Here is a 20,288-nt window from a genome sequence, read left to right on the forward strand (position 1 = left end):
CTGAAAACCCAGGTAATGAGAAGGGAGCAAAACAATAAAGGAGAAAGAAGCAACAGCTTTAGACAAACTGAGCGAAAGTGAATGAGCCAAAACAAAACACAAAAAAGTTGCCAGGCACCTTCCTAAGGAAAGTGAACTTCTTAAGAGAAGTGTCCAACATGTAGTGAATTGTATAAGCTCTCTGAAATCACATCAACCAGCGGTAGCAAAGCCACCTCTGAATCAGCCACAATCCAACTTATCCAGTAGTTTCCCAGGACACCCACAGCTCCACATGATGCCCCCAAAACTCTACAAGTTAGATCACAATTAAAGAGGCAGAGACAGATTAGAACACATCTCCTACCCAGTCTTAATCAAGCAGTAATTAACAAACTGTACTGATGGAGGAAAAACAAGGTTGAAAGAATGTGTAAGAAACATTTCCAACAACTCCTAGGGGTTTAGAGAAACAATTAAAACCATTCTTTAAGAATACAACAGTTCCAGGTGAAAATTGTAATATAACCACTGCTAAAAGCTAAAATGAACTTAAGATCCAATATGTCATTTCAGTAACAGATACAAAATGCACCAGAACAATAAATGTTGGAGAAAGAGATTTAAAACTTCAAAGGCTAAGTTTAAGATAAACAGGTGGCTTCTTAAGTCTAGTGGTGTCGCTTCAAAAGCTAATCCTTTTGATAAGCAGGTGGCTTCTTGAGTGAAGGCAGCTTGCAATCAGCCTGCGCTACCTCAAGAACATCTTACACCCCTATCCACCTCAGCTCTTTGTTCATGACTTCCTATTGCATTGGTTATGTCACAGTTGTGATTGCATTTTGATAACCTGGACCTGCTCCACACCTCTCCACCACTTAGCACCACAATATTTTTCTTGACCTTAATTATTCGTTTTGGACCCATGAACTTTGTTTCTCCCTCTGGGGTCCGAACAAGTTTCTACACATAAACCATTCTGCCTATCTCCCATTTGTTTTGCCTCTCTCCATGCTTTTCATCAAAACGTCTCTTATACTTCTCCTGGTATTCACTGAGCTTATACGAAGACGACTTGCAATGCCCATGTTACTACTTTCCATGCCAAATTTAATTTGGATTCAGCAATCCTACCCTTAAGTGTCTGGAAATGAGAAATTCCTGTAACACTGTTAGGTGTACTGCGATGTACCCACAATTTCTCATGCAGGATAAAAGGACAGTGCAATGATACATGAATGACAAAACCTCCAGAAACTCCTTCATCTCCTGTGAAGTAAATTGGACACCATCGGCCGTTACAATGGTCCTGGGAATGCCTTTGCATGCAAAGACATCCCTTAAGAATTCCAAAACAGCTTTTGTCACACTAGAACTAACATAACACTTTGAGACTCACTTGGAAGTATAGTCCACCACCACCAGTACAAATCTTGCTCTGTGACACCTGCAATGGGAACACAATGTCCAGAGCCAGCTTGCACCGTGGTTCCTTAGGAACATCCACAGGAGATAAAGGTGTTGTTCTGACTGACTTGGACTTATCATTCTTAGCATATAGTATGCATGCCCTAACCACCTCCTCCAGTTGTCTGTCTACCCCCGGCCACCAGTACAATTTTCTTACCCTGGCTTTGGTTAAGTTCCTGGCTAAATGACTTTCATGGGCAAGGGTAATGCGTTTTTAACGTAGCTTCACCAACCTCTCTCCCCCATAAAGCTCATCACTAACAATACTCAGCTCATGAAGTACATTCCAGAACGCCTTAAAACGTTTAGGTATCTTGCTGATAATTGCCTACCTCCCATCACAAAATCCAACACTTGCTTGCATGTTTCGCCATGGGACGCTCCAGTTTCCCATTCTGGTTTGTTAAGAGCTGGGTCTGTGACCCACAATACTGACTGCTCCACAACGGAAACAACCTCCTTGCCTAAGGGCATCTAAGACAGATAGTCAGCTAGTACGTTTCTTTTACCCTACAAGTACTCCACCCTGAAATTGTATTCCATAAGTCCTTGTACTCACCTTTTTATTCTGGGAGAGGTGTTTTCTGTATGCCGACACACAAATATCTGGACCAAAGGCATTTGGTCTGTCTTTACAGTAAATGGCAGTCCCCACAAAAAGAATCTGAAATGGTTTACAGCCCACATGCATGATAATGCCTCACGCTCTATCACTGAGTAGCATTCCTCAGCCCCCTTAACTGAACGTGAGGCAATAGCTATGACCTTCTCCTCACACTCACCCATTTGTGAAAGGACTTCACCTAACGCTTTCATGCTGGCAACCGTGGTCAGGATTGTTTTCCTAGTAACATCAATGTGCCCTAGAGTCGGCATGCAAGGTATTTCATTCTTTACTTTGGTAACAGCATCTACACACTGAGGGGACCATGTAAACTTCTTGAGCAAAGGCCTCAGCGATTGCACCACACTGGCAAAGTTGCAAATGAACATAGAGTAATATTCGGATAGACCTAAGAACATTCTAACTTGGTCTTTGCCACTGGGTGCAAGCACTTCTGATATGGCATCCGCTAATTCAACTTTGGGGCTAATACCATCACCCAAGATGAGATGTCCTGAATAAGAGACAGTTCCAACCAATGTTCCCTCTATTTTTTTTCCACTGTGTGCGGCAGTGTGCGGTCTCTGTGCGCTGCAGCCAAGGATACGTGCGCCAAGAAACTGATCATTCACGCACGCGCAGCGCATAACTCTCCATACCACTAAAGCAAAAAAGGGATATCATTGCTCCATGCAATAGGGCATCAAGGCAGTTTTGTGACCTGGTTGCACACCCCAAGGACATGACCTGTTAAGTGCCACCTACACCCCAGTTAGAGAAAACAGAAATCAGGAGGTTGAACCATTATGAAACTTTAATGAAAACTCTCAGAGTGCTGCAGAGGACCCCGCACATCAAATACAGCCAGTTGTACAATTGGTTAACATTTACAGTTTGATGAACACACTGCTGATGAATGCCATGATGCCCCTGCCAAGATACAGGCTGAGAAATGTTCCTACCCCACCCACACACGGACTGTAGGAGAAGCCGCATCAGAGTTTAGACAAGTCAGGTGCCAACGTTAGATGTGTGACATGTTTGTTTTTCTCACCGGTCCTTGCCATTTTTCCAGTGCTGATAAACTCGGTCTAAATCAACTTTCCCATTTGAGAGGTAAGCCTTTGTCCTCATCAGCATATCTAGGTGACTCTCCTCTACTCTGTTTCTTAATTTGGACTTGATTGAGTTCATGAGGCTGAATCCTCGTTCGCAGTCTGCACTTGAAGCCTGGAAAGTTGCACAGATATCAACAAGCTGAGATACAACACTATACTGTGCAGCATTCCGCAGAGTGAAATTCACCATGTCTTTAAAGGTCCTAAACAATCAGTTTTTTATATGCGCTGCCACCACATATTTATAATCTCTGTACTGCCGAACAACATCACCAGGGGTGTCACAATCACCCAGGACCAAGACCTTCTTATACTTCTCAACAAGTCTTTGTACATTCTCAGTCCCAAAATCAAACTGTTACATCAAACAGCACATTTTCTACTGTTCTGAAGCATTTCCTAGCTCATTAACTATTCATTTCCAACATAAATATCACTTGCTCGCTTGTATGCTAAAGTACGGCAAATGATGTTTAAAACACTCCCTGCGGCCTTTAAACGCTGTTTTCATTGACTTCGATCCCGATTCAAATATGAGCATTTTCTGCAATAGGAAAGCACGACTATCGCACTAAAAGGCTTATTTGAGCTGAGAAAGTGATAATGCATATAAACAACTATGAAGTACAACAATGATGGAAAAGTTGATAACAGAACATTTTCTACTGTTCTGAAGCATTTCCTAGCTCATTAACCATTAATTTTCAACATAAATATCACTTGCTCACTTGTATGCTAAAGTACGCCAAATGATGTTTAAAACACTCCCCGCGGACTTTAAACACTGTTTTCATTGACTTCAATCCAGATTCAAATATGAGCATTTTCTGCAATAGGAGAGCACGACTATCGCTCTAAAAGGCTTATTTGAGCTGAGAAAGTGATAATGCATATAAACAACTATGAAGTACGACAATGATGGAAAAGTTGATAATAGCACATTTTCTACTGTTCTGAAGCATTTCCTAGCTCATTAACCATTAATTTTCAACATAAATATCACTTGCTCGCTTGTATGCTAAAGTACGCCAAATGATGTTTAAAACACTCCTGCGGCCTTTAAACACTGTTTTCATTGACTTCAATCCAGATTCAAATATAAGCATTTTCTGCAATAGGAGAGCACGACTATCACTCTAAAAGGCTTATTTGAGCTGAGAAAGTGATAATGCATATAAACAACTATGAAGTACGACAATGATGGAAAAGTTGATAACAGCACATTTTCTACTGTTCTGAAGCATTTCCTAGCTCATTAACCATTAATTTTCAACATAAATATCACTTGCTCGCTTGTATGCTAAAGTACGTCAAATGATGTTTAAAACACTCCCTGCAGCCTTTAAACGCTGTTTTCATTGACTTCAATCCAGATTCAAATATGAGCATTTTCTGCAATAGGAGAGCACGACTATCGCTCTAAAAGGCTTATTTGAGCTGAGAAAGTGATAATGCATATAAACAACTATGAAGTACGACAATGATGGAAAAGTTGATAACAGCACATTTTCTACTGTTCTGAAGCATTTCCTAGCTCATTAACCATTAATTTTCAACATAAATATCACTTGCTCGCTTGTATGCTAAAGTACGCCAAATGATGTTTAAAACACTCCCCGCGGCCTTTAAACACTGTTTTCATTGACTTCAATCTAGATTCAAATATGAGCATTTTCTTCAATAGGAAAGCACGACTATCGCTCTAAAAGGCTTATATGAGCTGAGAAAGTGATAGTGCATATAAACAACTATGAAGTACGAAAATGATGGAAAAGTTGATAACAGCACATTTTCTACTGTTCTGAAGCATTTCCTAGCTCATTAACCATTAATTTTCAACATAAATATCACTTGCTTGCTTGTATGCTAAAGTACGCCAAATGATGTTTAAAACACTCCCCGCGGCCTTTAAACGCTGTTTTCATTGACTTCAATCCAGATTCAAATATGAGCATTATCTGCCTTACGGGAGCACGACTATCGCTCTAAAAGGCTTATTTGAGCTGAGAAAGTGATAATGCATATAAGCAACTATGAAGTACGACAATGATGGAAAAGTTGATAACAGCACATTTTCTACTGTTCTAAAGCATTTCCTAGCTCATTAACCATTAATTTTCAACATAAATATCACTTGCTCGCTTGTATGCTAAAGTACGCCAAATGATGTTTAAAACACTCCCTGCGGCCTTTAAACGCTGTTTTCATTGACTTCAATCCAGATTCAAATATGAGCATTATCTGCCTTAGGGGAGCACGTATATCGCTCTAAAAGGCTTATTTAGGCATAGAAAGTGATAACGCATATAAACTACCACAAAGTACAGGATTGGTGTAACAACGTGCGCGCTTGCCAAAGGGGCCTGCGCGGTGGGGGAAGGAAAGGTGCGCGAACGCGCCTTACAGGGAACATTGGTTTCAACCCTAAATTTGTACTTGTCCCTATTGAGGGTGAGCCCCCGTTCCTTTAACTGGATAGTACATCCTTGAGTACAGCATAATGACCTGGTTTGTCTTTACCATATACCAAAATGTCATCTTAGAAGTAAATGAGTGAGTTAAAACCACATTCTTCATCAACCTATGGAAGCAGGTGGCCGTCAAGGCCAACCTAACTGGCATACTGAGGAACCTTAATGCCCTCAGGGGTGTGGAACTTAATGCCCTGGATTCTGGTATGGATGGTATGCAGCTGACAGGCCCATTACGCTGAAAACGTTTGCCCCACCAAGGATTGCCAAAGCTTCATTAACATTTGGTAAGGATTGGTGGTCAACCCAGATGCACTATTTGAGGTCTCTCAAGTCTACACACATTCTTAGCTTGTTGTTTCTGTTGTACTTACGGGCTAAAACAATGGGGGGCAACCACTCAGAGGAATCTATTTCCTCTATCACTCCTAGGCCTTATAATCTGTCTAACTGTTCTTGCAGGGGTTTCAGCATGAGGTTTGGTACCCTTCTCACCTTGTGTACTACTGGTTTGGCCTTCCAAGATGATCTTATCCTTGAACCGCTTCAGCAGACTCAATTCATATTTAAGGACTTGATGGAATTCCTCCACGATATCTGCATCATCACTGACATGTGACACTAGCATAACCTGATGTGAATTTGGATTTAAAGTGATCCCTAGATCTCTCTGGTGGTGCAAACCCAGAAGATTGTCCCCCGTTTGGCCACACACACCTTAATGATAGTCTCTCTGCCTTTGGTATTTATGGTTAAAATTGTGTAACCCAGGAGATCAATTATGTAACCCAGCAGATCTTTGCCCTCTATAGTTTATAGGATTGATGTCAGGTGGACATAAGGTGATAACCTAATTTCTAAATATTTTGTCTCAATTTTTATCACATACTAAGGTGAATACAATAAAGTTCACCTTGGCATTTTTTTTAACTTGTGCGAAATGCCCCCTTTTTCTGCAAATTCTACAATTGGCATTCCAACCATAGCAATTTGGGTAGTTTGCATATGGCATGTGGTACAGGCAGCCACACCTGTAGCATTTGCATTTAGAGTCCTTTATCACTCCAAAATTCAATTTGGATTCTGCCAATTTCTCTGTTTTTTGTATTGCCTTTGGATAGATAGCAAAATCTTTACATTCGTTGTCACATTTCGCCACCTCCAAAACACTGGGAGTGGAGGCAATGGTGGAGGTATTACACCTTTCCTTAACCCAGCTGGATGTGTGTTCCTTGCCCTCTACGATGTAAGGAAGAATTTTTAGCTAATAACTGTTTTTGTACCTTGGGATTGTTGTTACCATTTGGTCTTGGGTGAGAGAATCTGTCAGATCAGCTAGGTCACAGGTTTGGGCAAGAGACTTCAATGCCTCTGCATAGCTTCCTACCTTCTCCTCTTTGGACTGTAACATCCAGAAACATGTATGTCTCTCAGTAAGTACATTGATGAATGGCCCAAAGTGCATTTGTAGTATACACACTGACATTTCATAAAGATCTCTAGGTTCTCCTTCACTATTTCCGACCGTTATTGGATTGAGGCTCTCATAGGCGTTGCGACCCTCAATGCCCAGGTTCTGGAGAAGAAGTCCCTGTTAGGAGAGAACTTTTCCCCACCTATCACTATTAGGCAAGCATCAAAGAGGCATTACCACTTTTTCCACAGCAACAAGGGTTCACCACATTCCGACAAAAAGTGAGCAAGTTGACACATGCTGGCTGCCATACCTGCAACTCAAATCAAATTAACTAACTAATATAACAATTCAATATTAAAAGTCAACAGAACAAGGCAACATAAGAAACTAAAATAATTAATCCACTATTTTCTTCTATTTTTCATTTCTTTGATCCTCTGTCCTCTATTGAGAGGATACAGAGGCTGGCTGTGTTATCCTGTCAACATTTAATGAGGTGACAAAGTCTGCAACTTACCCCAATTTTCCTTCTGCAAGGATTTTATTGCTGTGCAAGGAGGAGTCACCATTTACATATTAGCACCAAAATTGCATCCTTATATAGTTTAATACAATAGGCAATGTTCGTTCCTCTGACGCCTCTTAGTATCTCACATGCACCTCCATTTTCCCAGAGTGCTGTTGGGGTGCGTGTCACGTTGCTCCTGTAACCTCTTGCAACCACACAAGTAACACTGCACCCTTCGTCAACGCTGCACAAGTACTCCCTTCTTTACCCACTCTTAGTGAATTCCAGCGCAGCAGATATACTGCACATGCAGTTCCTTTGTTTATCACTTGTCGCGTTTTAGTCATCCTGCTGATGCTTTCTAGCCCTTCTACTGACACAGGATGATGGTGTGCATGCGCTGCACAGTGTGGATCTTACCTTTGTCGTTGTTCTATTCTGGACAGTACGCACACGGGTAGTTTTTGGAGAAGGTGCATGCCAGTCTCGCCAGTACTTTAAGTCTAAACAACTCACGTCAAAATGCTCAAACCTCCAACAGTCTCTGTACGGGGTAATGGCCAAAATCAGCATTTCCGCTGCTAAACGCTGTAGTTTTAAGTGCCACATTAAAGGAATTAGGCCTAGGAAGTGCCTCTATTAACTCACCGTTCCTTATTTTTCCAAAATGTTGAATTTTGAAGCCCTCTCCACTTTAAAAAATCTTGTCAAAATTCGGATCCTGTTCACGCAGGGTTTGTTGGTGGATGTGCCAGTGTTAAGAGAAGCCACCAACATGTGGTGAATTGTATAGGCTCTCTTTAATGGCATCCACAACAGATAACAGAGCCACCTCTGAATCAGCCATAATCCAACTGATTCAGTAGTTGCCCAGGACACCCATAGTTCCACAGGATGCCCCCGGACGTCTACAGGTTCCATCAGAGTTAAAGGGGCAGAGGCAGGTTACAAAAGAACTGCTAATAAAGACCTGCTACGAGTCATAATCTGAATGTCCCTCCTCTTGACCTACACAAGTGATGATCCTAATGTTCCAGCTGCCACAGACCAGTCCTCCATAACATTCCTAGCTTTCTCAACCATATTTTAGGGCAACCAGTCCCATAAGTAAATCCCTGAGTCCGCATAGCTCTCTTATTCCTTACAGTATGCCTCCAACCCCAGGTCTCTTCCTGTAGGAGCTGGTTTGTAGGGTAAATTTTTGTGGAAAGAAGTCACTAACCAAGGGGCATGAGCAAGTGTAGGGGATTTTATGGATCATTCTGCTGAACCACAATAACCCTTCCCAGCTACTAAGCATTGCAGTTGACCCTTAACTCTTCTGGAGTCCATCACAGTCTCCACCTCAGATTCCAGAGGCCTATCCTTGATGACTGGAGGAATGGAGTTACTTGGTTTCCATATGGCAAGTTTGACACTAACTGTAATGCCAAAGCACTTAGTACCACTACAAATGTAGGCACAAGCTTGGATTTAAAGCTGGACAGAGTCAGAAAACCAGTGCATAGCCAATCCCTAACCTCTTTTTTTGTAACTGGGCGTTTTTTTATAATGACAATCAGCACATCCTCTATAGCAGGGGTTTTCAAACAGTTCTGCAATAAGAACTATTTAATGTTCAACACAAATCACCCTGAGCTACTAATAAATATCATCACTGTTTCAGTAGTGAGAACACCAGACAAGATAATATTAGTAGTCACTCTGTGCAAGGTTACCAGTAGTGATGACCGCGCTCCATCAGCATTAATGTAAACAAAATAAAAAAATAAACACTTTTATCAATTTGGAATATCCCAACATGGGTAACATCATAACAGCAATAGATGCATAGTTACAATGCCTATGGCACCCAGCTAGTAATATTTGTAATATTAGTAATAAATGTCCCCAGGGCAGCACAAATCATCATTCATATCTCAGCTTTAAACATATTTTGGAACTTCAACCACTTTTCTTTAGACATCAGCTTATGCATTCTGAAAGTACACACATTTTTTACATTGTGTATATAAATATTAATTAAACCAAGCAAAAGCTTCTAATATAATAGGCTGGGCTGCATGAAAGAGAGCTACTTACAGGTACCCGGAGAGCTACTAGTAGCTCGCAAGCTACTTGTTGGAGAAGTCTGGTTTATGTTCAGCTCTGGCTTGTTTTAAATGTAGTAAGTGGTGGCCTGTATCAATGCAATGTTAATGAGTAAATGTGCTACCAATGGTTCTAAGGTAACCTTTTATGACTTCAGGAAAACATTATGGATGGAAATCCCAGGAGTAAATGAAAGGGCAATGGCCTAAATAGGAGAGCAGAGAGCTATTATAAGCAGGTTTAGCTACGGGTAGTCATAAAACCCATTGATCTTGGTAGGTAATTTCATCACGTAACATCTGAGAAATTAAAAAGGGAAAGATTAATATCCTTGGTCCGACCATCAATTGACCTGCAATCAATTGACCTGCAGATTCTGAGAATGAATTACAATGCCATCCAAATAAATAAGGACACATTGTCCAAAATATATTTGACTATATTGTTCACTAGATGTTGCATATTGCAAACAGCATAACCAAGTACTTGAAGGGCGTGTATCATGTGTTGAAGGCAGTCTTTCATTTGGCTCCTGCAACCACCATGTTTTTACATGATGTTCCCATAAGGAAAGAATACCAGTGTAAATAGCTGCAGAGGGGCCACTCGGCACTGGGTGGTCTACCAGAGCCTTTTCTGTCAGAATCAGGTCTATCCTAAGGGGGTTCCTGGTGGCAGAATCAAAAGAGGCTTATCTATCTAGAACTTCTTCTTCCCCTCACATGGTGAATGAGAAGGGGAAACAAAGAGGGAGACGGATGGCACATCTGCCTTTTTTTACCCTTTCCCAAACAAGTCACAGTGTCTCCATCACACAATTCTGATAATTTGTCCTAATTTCTCAAAGTGGCGCTTAGTACCAGTGTGGATAACACAATAGTAACTGTGAGGGTAAGAAAGAATCTGAACAAGGCCAGAACCTGGTGCTGCTGGCCAGCCCGTATCCAACAAAGGTACACTAGTATTACACATCCTATTCAGGTGATGCAGCCTACATCAAGACTGTCGGATCATTCTGCACTTCCAGTAGTGGCCACATTTCTGCACCCTCCTGCGAATGCAATACCAACAGTAGGCATCTCAGAAAGAGGTTATCTAAAGGCTTTTTTAAAAGTCTCTGAGCCATTCACAGCATTTTTCCCTCCTCCGTTTCTTTTTGTATCTCAAATTCTGATAGAGATCCCAGTGTGCAAGGTTAAAAACAGGATGATAAAACCCTTTGCAGGAAATAAGTTCTCAATGGCATTTTAAGGATGTGAAGGTATGGATGGGGTGGAAGGACATAGCACGCAGCTCTAAAGAGGTAGAAGTTGCGTATTGATAGCAGGTGGAACATGTACTAGGTCTCATACACAAATAATTGCCCACGATTCAGCAACTAGCTCCTGGAAATGAATATCAAAACCAAGTTACATACATTGGATGATTGGCTTTCTAATATTTCCAGCCTTGCATGGTCAGATATTTAAATGAAATTCTGCAAAGGCCCTTTTTTACTGATATGAGTCCCTGTAGAAACATAATGTGGAGCGTTGTTACTTGAAACATACTACTGTGAAGTATAATTTTCAGTTGGCAACCTTATTCTCTTGAACTAGGGAATATTCTGCTCCGACAGAAATGCTGTACTCCAGACAAAAAAGTGACATAACTCTTTCAAAAATTCTGAACTACCATCGACCTGGTTCCTCTCAGCCAATTCATACACACTGCCCATCCTCAAAAGAACTGGACAGTTGTGAATCTTTTTTGCATAGCTCTTAGGGAAAAAAAATGCCTGCCTCTCCAAGCAATGCGTATGCCAACCTTTCTCTTTCGTACAATATCTCCCACCAGCCTCCACTGGATCCATCCTGGCTTCCCCAACCATATAGACTTGAATCCGATTCCAAAACATACTTCAGCTTACTCCAGAAAAAGACTGAATTCCAGGCCTCTAGAATCGTCAACAACAGAATCCGCTGCTTCCTGACATCCTCTGTGAAACTTATCAAATCTCAACATCACCCCTCTTTCCACACATGGTCTGCTTTTAAGCACTGAAGGGCCTCTAGTGCAAAGGACTTGGAAATACTGCAGGTATGGGAGATGGCAGTAGACGTATCACACAAGCCAAAATTCTTAGATATAAAGCATTCTGGCTCAAAAATCTTCAAATCTCTGATTTGATCATCCTTACCTTTTGCCCTCCGGGTTCTCAACATAAAATGTCCTCAAATTACAACTTCTTGCTTGGTTACAATTGACTTTTTTGGCTTTTATCAAGACACACAAACATACCAACGATTCATTTATCATCTTCAATAAATCCTACAATTCCAGATAATCCTAAAGCATTAGCAGGATATTGTCTAGCTACATGATCAACCCTACCCCTCTCTAGGAAAAAAAAGGTGCACAGGTATTAACACCTTCGTAAATCAGCATGCTGCTGAAGCAGGCCAAAAGGAACACTTGCAAACTGATAAAAAAAACTTCTAATCTGAACTGCAGAAACTGTTCACTTCATTCGGCCAGTGGCACCGTGAAGTAAACATCTTTCAGTTCTAAGTGTTCAAACCAATCTCCATTCCATAACATATTCCTGGGAGATGAATCCCATCCATTTTGTTCTTTAAATATTAATGTCCCACAAACTAATTCACATCCCTAACATGTTTTACCAGTTAATAATCTTTGTTCGTTTTAGCCACCATACTAGGGGAACTTACAGAAATGTTTTCAGCCTCTGAAATCTGATTACTACGCCTTTATTAATAAGTGTTCTAATGCCGCCGTAAGAACCATTTCAACTGGTTCTCTCAACTGAAAAGTGACTTACATAAAATCTATCTTGAACCCTTTCCTCATATGCAGTATCTAACGATCATTTGTCAGCATCCACCAATTCCAGATAGAAACATTAGTGCCAAAAGCCTTCCACATTCTACCACTATATAAATTATCTCTAGCAGCCTGGGCAAAACCTTGTCACTCTCAACCGACACATCAAATGTACTTGCACCCATTCACTATCACATTTTCATTAAAAATGGGGAACAACCCAAATCAACATTGTGTCCAAATACTACAGGACTATATCACGTGTGCCCAGCGCACTGACATCATTGCACTTAACAAATGATCCAACTGATAGAACTGCATCAGATCATATGGGCCCAAGTGCCAGTCTTGTGCCAAAAATGAGTGCTGAGAGAAACATCTGTCACGCAGGTCGAACAGCGCTGAGCCAAGCGCTGCACTGCGGTAAGGTGTGTATGTGTGTGTGTGTATATATATATATATATATATATATATATATATATATATATATATATATATATATATATAAATATAAAACTAAATCCCCCACCCAAAAAAAACATTTCCCAGAAGTATGAAGGCCATCAACCAGAAATCAAATAAATCCCCATAACTAGAATATATGCCTATTTAAAAACTCTACATTAAAAATGAATAAAATGATCGTACTATGAGCTCCTCGCAAAACTCCTCACACTATCATTTCAAGTCAAATATAAACAGGTCAGCAAAGGAAAATAAGAAAAAAAGTGGATACTTAGTTGTCCTGGAGCAGCAATGAGAAGAGGAACAGAAACCAGATTTGGATGACTTTATATAAAGTAGTATCCTAGTGTTAATATTTTAGTAATAAGTGAGAAGTCAAAGTCATGTGGGTGGGAAGACTTAGGAATGGTGGGAAGTGTCATTGGTGGCAATGAAAGTATTAGGGCTTAGGGAAGGGGTCTAGTAAAGTCAGAGGTAAGGGATGAAACTCAGACGTTGATGTAGGGAGTGGTGGCGTGAGAGTCTGGGTTGGAGGTGAGACCAAAGGGGAGGGCTTGATAACCAAGTCAAGTGGCAGTAAGGTGGTAAACGTGAGAGTCGGTGTGGTGCTGAAGTTGGTGGTGGCTGACAGCCAGGTTGGGGCAATGGTGCGAGAGTTGAGGTGGGAATGAAAGTTACTGAATTGCAGTTAAGGTTGTGTAGTGACAGCACATGTCTTATGTGACAGTAAGTCACGGGGTGGAAGGGACAGCCAAGAGGTGCTGTAGACAGAGGTGAATGTGAGAGTCAAAAGGTAGCTTTTAAAGTCCGAATGGGAAGTAAACGTTCAGGGCTAGCCACAATGTGGGTCAGACAGTGACAGTGAACACCTGGGTAGTCAGTGAAAGTCAAAAGCTGTGAGTGGAAGTCGGAGTTCCAGTGATATTCAGTGGTGGTGGGAGAATCAGTGCTGGAAAGTAGGTAGATCCCGCTGGATCCTGGTTCTGGCAGATATTTCTGAGCCGGATGTGATCAAGCTGACCCAGAGAAATATGCGGAATCTGTCCTGGTGCCATTTTCCGCCTCAGGGAGATAATTCAGCGGCACCTGAACGTTGTTTGCATTCTGTCCAAAGCAGCAACCTGCAGAAAGGAAATGGGCTTTCTTATTTTCCCTTCCACCAGGGTCTAAACCAAACGCCTGATTTATAGGGCTTTAAACTCTTTCTTTTGTTCAAATATCATCTTGGCTTGGAGCCATCTGGAACCTAACGCCTAGAAGCCAACTCAACAAAGGCACACAGCTTATTACTTCTTAAGTATTTTTTAGAAACTATGACTTGCAAGCTAGAACATATTTACTGTGACATATGTCCTTATTGGTAATTTGTTTGCAGCAGCAATTAAAAAAAATAAAAAAAACTCATTGGCAGACTCTTTTTTTAAGCTCCAACCCTTTCCTCGTCCATTCCTTGACCACTGTCCCAATTTATGGATTTCCGAAGTATATCTTTGCCAATTCGAGCACTGGGGAGTAGTGAGGTGCTGGAGACCCCATGCCCAGAAGCACCGCAGGCCGCTCTGCTCTGCTGCGGTCTGAGCAGGAAAGTCCAGTGCTGTCAGCAGAACACTCCTGTCTCCCATGGCAACCAGACAAGCCGTGGCGCTGGGGCTCGCGCTCTCTCGCAATACAGATCCCAGCCACTCGGAAACACTCGGTCCCTCCTGGGCACGCGCCCCTGTCTGACACCCCTTCCCATCTCCGAGGCGATCTCGCGGTTTCAAGAAGAATTTAGCCATATACTCTATTCCGTTGCCGAAGACAGCAATAGGGCGCGTGCAACACATCTGTCATAATTAGGAGAGGCGGAGCTCCTGGACTTAGGCACGTCTCACAAAATGTTCTCCCAAAACGTTCGTCCTCGACCAAACCCCACCCACTCCATGAAGCTATTTCTGGAAGGCGCACACGTCCCTTTATTACCAAAACCAAGCAACCGCCAATCCTTCAGACAACCAACACTCCTCGATCAAAACAGGGCCTGCCTGCCCTCCACCCTTTCCTCAAATGCTGACCGGCTCTAACGTACTATCTTTATTTATTTATTATTGTGAAGTGAATGCTAAATGAGACTGCATAATATTTTAATATTTATCTATCCAAAATATACCTCTTGCAATGAAATATAATTTAAATATTTACGGCTGAAATGTCAATTGACATCCATCCACCAACGGTTGGTTTGTCTTCACGTTTTGAGCAAACACTTGGTGGTACAGTAATGACAGTTTAACTTGGACAGCACATTTCCTAAGCCAACCACGGTTTCTGGATGATGGGTTTTCAGGCACACGAAGGGGCATTCTAGAATGCAGTACCCACCTCCCTGTAAATTGTTTTCCTCATTAGCATTCTTAGCATTTTATTTGCACTGTACCTCTCGTGCTTCTTCCACGCTTTACTGTCAAGAACTGCGATGTTTTGTGCGGTGTTCGCTCCCATTGGAGCCATTTTAGGCCCTTCTCTTAGGTCACTTTTTCAAGACCTTCTGTACACTTTTGACAGAGTTCCCCATCTGTTATTTGTTGACTTCGTCACCGCTACTTAATCATTAGCACTTTACCTTCAACTCTTCTTTTAAAGAATTCTGTCTGCATTTTCATCTTTCGAACAACTTTTAAAGACACGTTGACACCTCTCAGAAGAAAAGAGGCCACTGAAAACCATTCGAAATAATTCCAAAAATAAAAGTATTTCAAAGACTTCAAACTGCTTTACCAATTAATTTAAAATGCTTTTTCAAAGACTTGTCTATGTGCACGTTTCCTGAATATGATCTTTCGTTCCTCATACAGAACTAAAAACCTGTGACTGTCATGGCAAAAAAAATGTATGGGTGCTATTTTGTGGTGAATTGTAATTGTAATTTGTTTTTGTAAAGCGCCTATTACCCCTGATGAGACGCTGAAGCGCTACTGTACACTTTCACACATGAGTATGGGAGCTTTGCGTTTAGTCCTCATATACGTTTACACACATGAAAATAATTCTGCGGTTCTGAAACAGTGAAATACCCACCATGCCCACAATTCCACGTTGCACAAAAATTCAAAAAGCTGCCACCATACAGTAGATGCGACTGCAATCATAAAAAAGTTCGGGGAGATGTAGAATAAAAGCGCTGTCATGCTGTTAAATTTCGAAAAATAATACTTGAATTGTTTTTCTTTTATTAGTTAAGATGGTGCTGAGTATACATCAAAATATTCACTCTTGATTGCGGATACATACCGGTTACCTGGAGAGCGTGCACAGCTCGGAGTTGCCTGGGACCCGGCACCAGGAGGTCTCATCTGCTACTGATCCCCATGCTCCAGCGAGCCCGGGGCGCCGGCTTTACTGCACTCCGCACACAACTCCCCGCTCCTCAGTGCTGGCTGTCCGACCCGCTCCTCCGCTGGCCAAAGCGCCTAGCACACTCGCACTCCGCCTCTCCCGCTGCGCCTCTTATCCTGGAGCTCGGAGAGGAGGCAGAGGAGCCACAGAGAACCGAGGGAAAGCTGGGAACGCCGAGCGCAGTCGGAAACCCGAGCCCGGTCTCTCCTCATTAGAGTGCCTCAGAGAAAGATCAACTGCAGCCTGCCTTATAGAGCCCTGCGCCCCTCTGGCGCCACCTAGCGGCGCAAGAAGAAGCCTAAACTTCATAACGGCAGAATTCTGGGTTACACGACAGCGACTGAAATTTATATTTTTACCGAGCTGGGTATTAGATCAAATAATCCAATGCAATATATCAAATTTGAACTATCATTTACACTTAAATGGGGAAGAGAGGTGCACCAATGACCACTGCAATTGATTGTGTGGAAAAGGCCCCTTTATTGATATAGGTGCACATAACAATAACGAAACCTGGCCTTTACCTTACAAAACTACCACCTTACTAAATAAAACTGAACTTCCCTATCCTAAACTGCCCTCCCTTTCCCAGCAATATTATGATACTGTTTTCCTGCCTGTTGCTCTGTACACTCTCTATTTTAAAAGTCTCTTTCAGTGTTAATCTCTAATTGACATAATTTAGAAACCAACCTTTAAACTTCCCGTATGGTCAGGGTATGCTTCTACCCACCCCTCCCTTTTCAGCATGAACTGCCCCTATCTACAAACATAAAGTTGTGAAAATCAAGATGACTCGCACTCCAACCGGGATCCAGAAAATAGCCTCCACCAGCCCTTTTCTGCCCCTCCCCAAAACCTACAATCTAGAATATCTTCAAAACTGACTCCAGTGCCTCCTTAATCTGTAACAAATAAGGACCAATGAACTCCGTCATCTTTAAAGAATGCTGTGTCCTCATATTGATGTCTGAATGCTCTATTCCAGTGGTTCCCAACCTGTGGTCCGGGGACCCCTGGGGTCCGCGAATCCTCCTCAGGGGGTCCGCGACTTCTTAGAAAACTAAATAATATGAACAGATTAGGTTCCCTGCTATCAGTAAACACTCAGTGGGGGGTCCCTGGATTCCAATAAAGTTTCATTGGGGGTCCCCGGCTCCAGTAATGATAAAGTGGGGGTCCACAGAAGTCAAAAGGTTGGGAACCACTGCTCTATTCGGCTTATCCCCATTTCCCTACAAGAAGGGTTCATCTCTTTATTGAGCTTCCGCTGTGCCTCCTCTATAGCATGAATGCTGTCCAAGCTATATGACAATCATACCACTGCAAATGAATCTCTCTTAATTTTTTTTCATCTGTTTAAACAAAGCCAGCCCTTCTACCCCTACAATGTAATTTTCCCCTACATACAACATGAGAATATCCGGGCACTCACCCCAACCCTAGCAGATTTTTCAGACATGGCAATAACCAATGCCACCTCATTCCTCCTTTTCCGTGCCACTTTTTAAGATACAAACAAACATCGGTTGAAACCCAAATGGGTCCCAAAACTGGTTTGCTGCTCCTGTCTCTCCGCCCGTTTCATAAATGAATGCCCCACAATCCACGTGCTCAGGCCAGCTGCCTCTGGGCAAAACACAAAAACACCAATATTTGGTGCATCCGCCTTAATAGCCCTCCTTCTCCTACCTAACGAAATGCTGGAAACAATTCAAAGCCCATCTGTCTAACTGCATGATCCTGTGACTGCTCCAACCGTATTTCCCTGCCTCGGTGACCATACCTATCCAAATGGAATGTGTGCCAAATTTTGAGGCTTCCAACCCCATGTAGGACATGTCTTTTGCAGTAACGCCAGTAACTGAAAGGCAGATACCACACTCCCATGTAAAAAATACCTGTTGGCCACTTGAGTACCCTTCAGCTTGAAGCAATTGACACAACAGTACACGTCAAGGCTGTTTTAGGGTATGCTTGAAGCCATACCTCTTTTCCTTTACCCTTTTGATCTGTTTTAGACTTTCACACTCATAACTGAATCCCCGTTGCCTAATACAAACTTCCCCCCCATGTAAAACCATGTGCCCACTTTGTGCCCAAACTTGAGGATAGTATGAATTCCCCAAAAAATATCCATGACTTGATAGTGCGAAAAAGTAGTCTCCCCAGGTCCACTTCACACATCAGGTAAAGTTCTGATAAGTTCCCTCAACAATGATACAGGTATAGGTTTCCTAATCTGACCCTCTGGGCCCAATTCTCTGGGCCAACCCTCTAAGAATCTCCTCCTCAGCTCTCTGGCCAATGGAGAGTAGCCCCAGAATAGCTTACCCATGAACTCTATTCCTGCCAATTTCCCTGCAATAGTGATTCTCTACTTTTTCAATGAGTGTCATCATATAGTGAACTACACCCTCCATTCTTCCCTTAGCCTCTGACCTGTGCCAAGCCTCACTATTCAAAAACTCTGACCATGCTTGTGTTTATGCCACTCATGTTGAAATTGCCAAATAATTCAAAACTAATTGTAGCATCTGCTGTTTCCTACTCTCCACAATTTTTGGGGCATCAGTGTCCTGGCGGGGTCTACATCCAAAGCCAGCCAATGGAATCTCTTCCACTGTGAACGAGACAAAGGGTCCGCAATGTCATTGTCCACACCAGGGACATGGCGATCCCTAAAAGCTATATAATACCTCAGACAACCCAGCACAAATATCCGCAGCAGCTTCAGTACCTGAGGGTCTCTGGCAGATTGACTATTAACAACATCCACCACTGCTATGTTGTCTATCGAGTAAAGGACTTTCTTGTGTGCCAATTGGGCTCCCCATAACAACAAAGCCACCACTCATGAAAGCAGTTCTAATAGTGCAATACTACCCCTCACACTTCCATTCCTGTGGCCACTCCTCCATGCACCATTTGCCTTGCCAGTAAATTCTGAAGTCTTGTCTCCCCCGCCACACCTGTGAAAACTTGTGCATCCCACTCCACCTCCTGCCTTGGGGACAACGGAATCCCATCAAAAGATTCCAGGAAGAAATGCCACATTCGCTGGTCCTCCTTCACACTGGCCGACAACCGCAAATGATGCAGCAAATGCTGACCAGAAAACACAAAGCTCAGGCATCTGCAAAAGGGTCTCCATGCCCTGACTGCCGGCAGGCAAAGTTGAAGTGACAGAGGAGCACTTGAATTTCTTTCAATGTAACCTTCTGCCTGTGTAGCATGTCATCCGGCAGCAATTGCATTGCCATCCTATTATCCTGTGTCAAACGCGCTGTCATATATACTGAGTCTATTGTAATACCAAAGAATGCCAACTCCATAGAGGGCTCAACTGTCTTTTCTGCTACTGATTTCACTCTCAAATCTGTCATGATGCTTTGAAAGCTGGACAGCAATTCCTGGCATTCCACTGAGCATGGCACACCCACAATGAAAAAGTAATCCAGGTAGCATGTGATATGTGAATTCCCTGTGATGTATGTGAACAGCCATTGGAGGAAGTGCTGAAGCACTCAAACAATGCACAGGAAATAGAGAATACCATAGGAAGGGCTTTATCCACAAACCAATGACTATCAAACTCCATGCCCAAGAGCTCAAAATTGGGAGGGTGTTAGGCTCTTGGGCATAAGCGCCCCATGTCCAACTTCCTCCACCAATGCAAGGGCAATGTCAACTGATGAGTATGACACTGATACCAAATCTCCCGGTATGTAGTCATTCACCAAACTTCCTTCCGGCCACAAAAATGCAGCATCAGCCATAAGTGGCCCTGCTCCTTCTTGTAAAGCACACAATGTTTATGGAGGAATAATTTGCATACACATATTTCAGCGATATTAAATACTATTAATGTTGTATTTAACTATAAATCAAATTCCACAAATCAATAAATCTTCAAACAGCATGTAATTTGTTTCTGAAAAAATGAAGAATTTTTATATATTCA

The 20,288-nt window shown here is 42.3% G+C and overlaps 1 protein-coding gene across 2 annotated transcripts in view; it reads right to left on the minus strand.

The window, feature by feature from the left end:
• The window catches only part of RADIL (Rap associating with DIL domain), a 427,719-nt gene extending 411,175 nt beyond the window's left edge, over positions 1 to 16,544 (minus strand). For both annotated transcript variants that reach the window (XM_069209977.1, XM_069209976.1), the window contains exon 1: positions 16,217 to 16,544. The gene's annotated coding sequence lies outside the window, so the exon portion shown is untranslated. The remainder of the gene's footprint in view (positions 1 to 16,216) is intronic.
• Positions 16,545 to 20,288: the final 3,744 nt, after the last annotated feature.

The sequence above is a fragment of the Pleurodeles waltl genome, chromosome 10, assembly GCF_031143425.1.
Source record: "Pleurodeles waltl isolate 20211129_DDA chromosome 10, aPleWal1.hap1.20221129, whole genome shotgun sequence".
Classification (NCBI taxonomy): Eukaryota; Metazoa; Chordata; class Amphibia; order Caudata; family Salamandridae; genus Pleurodeles; species Pleurodeles waltl.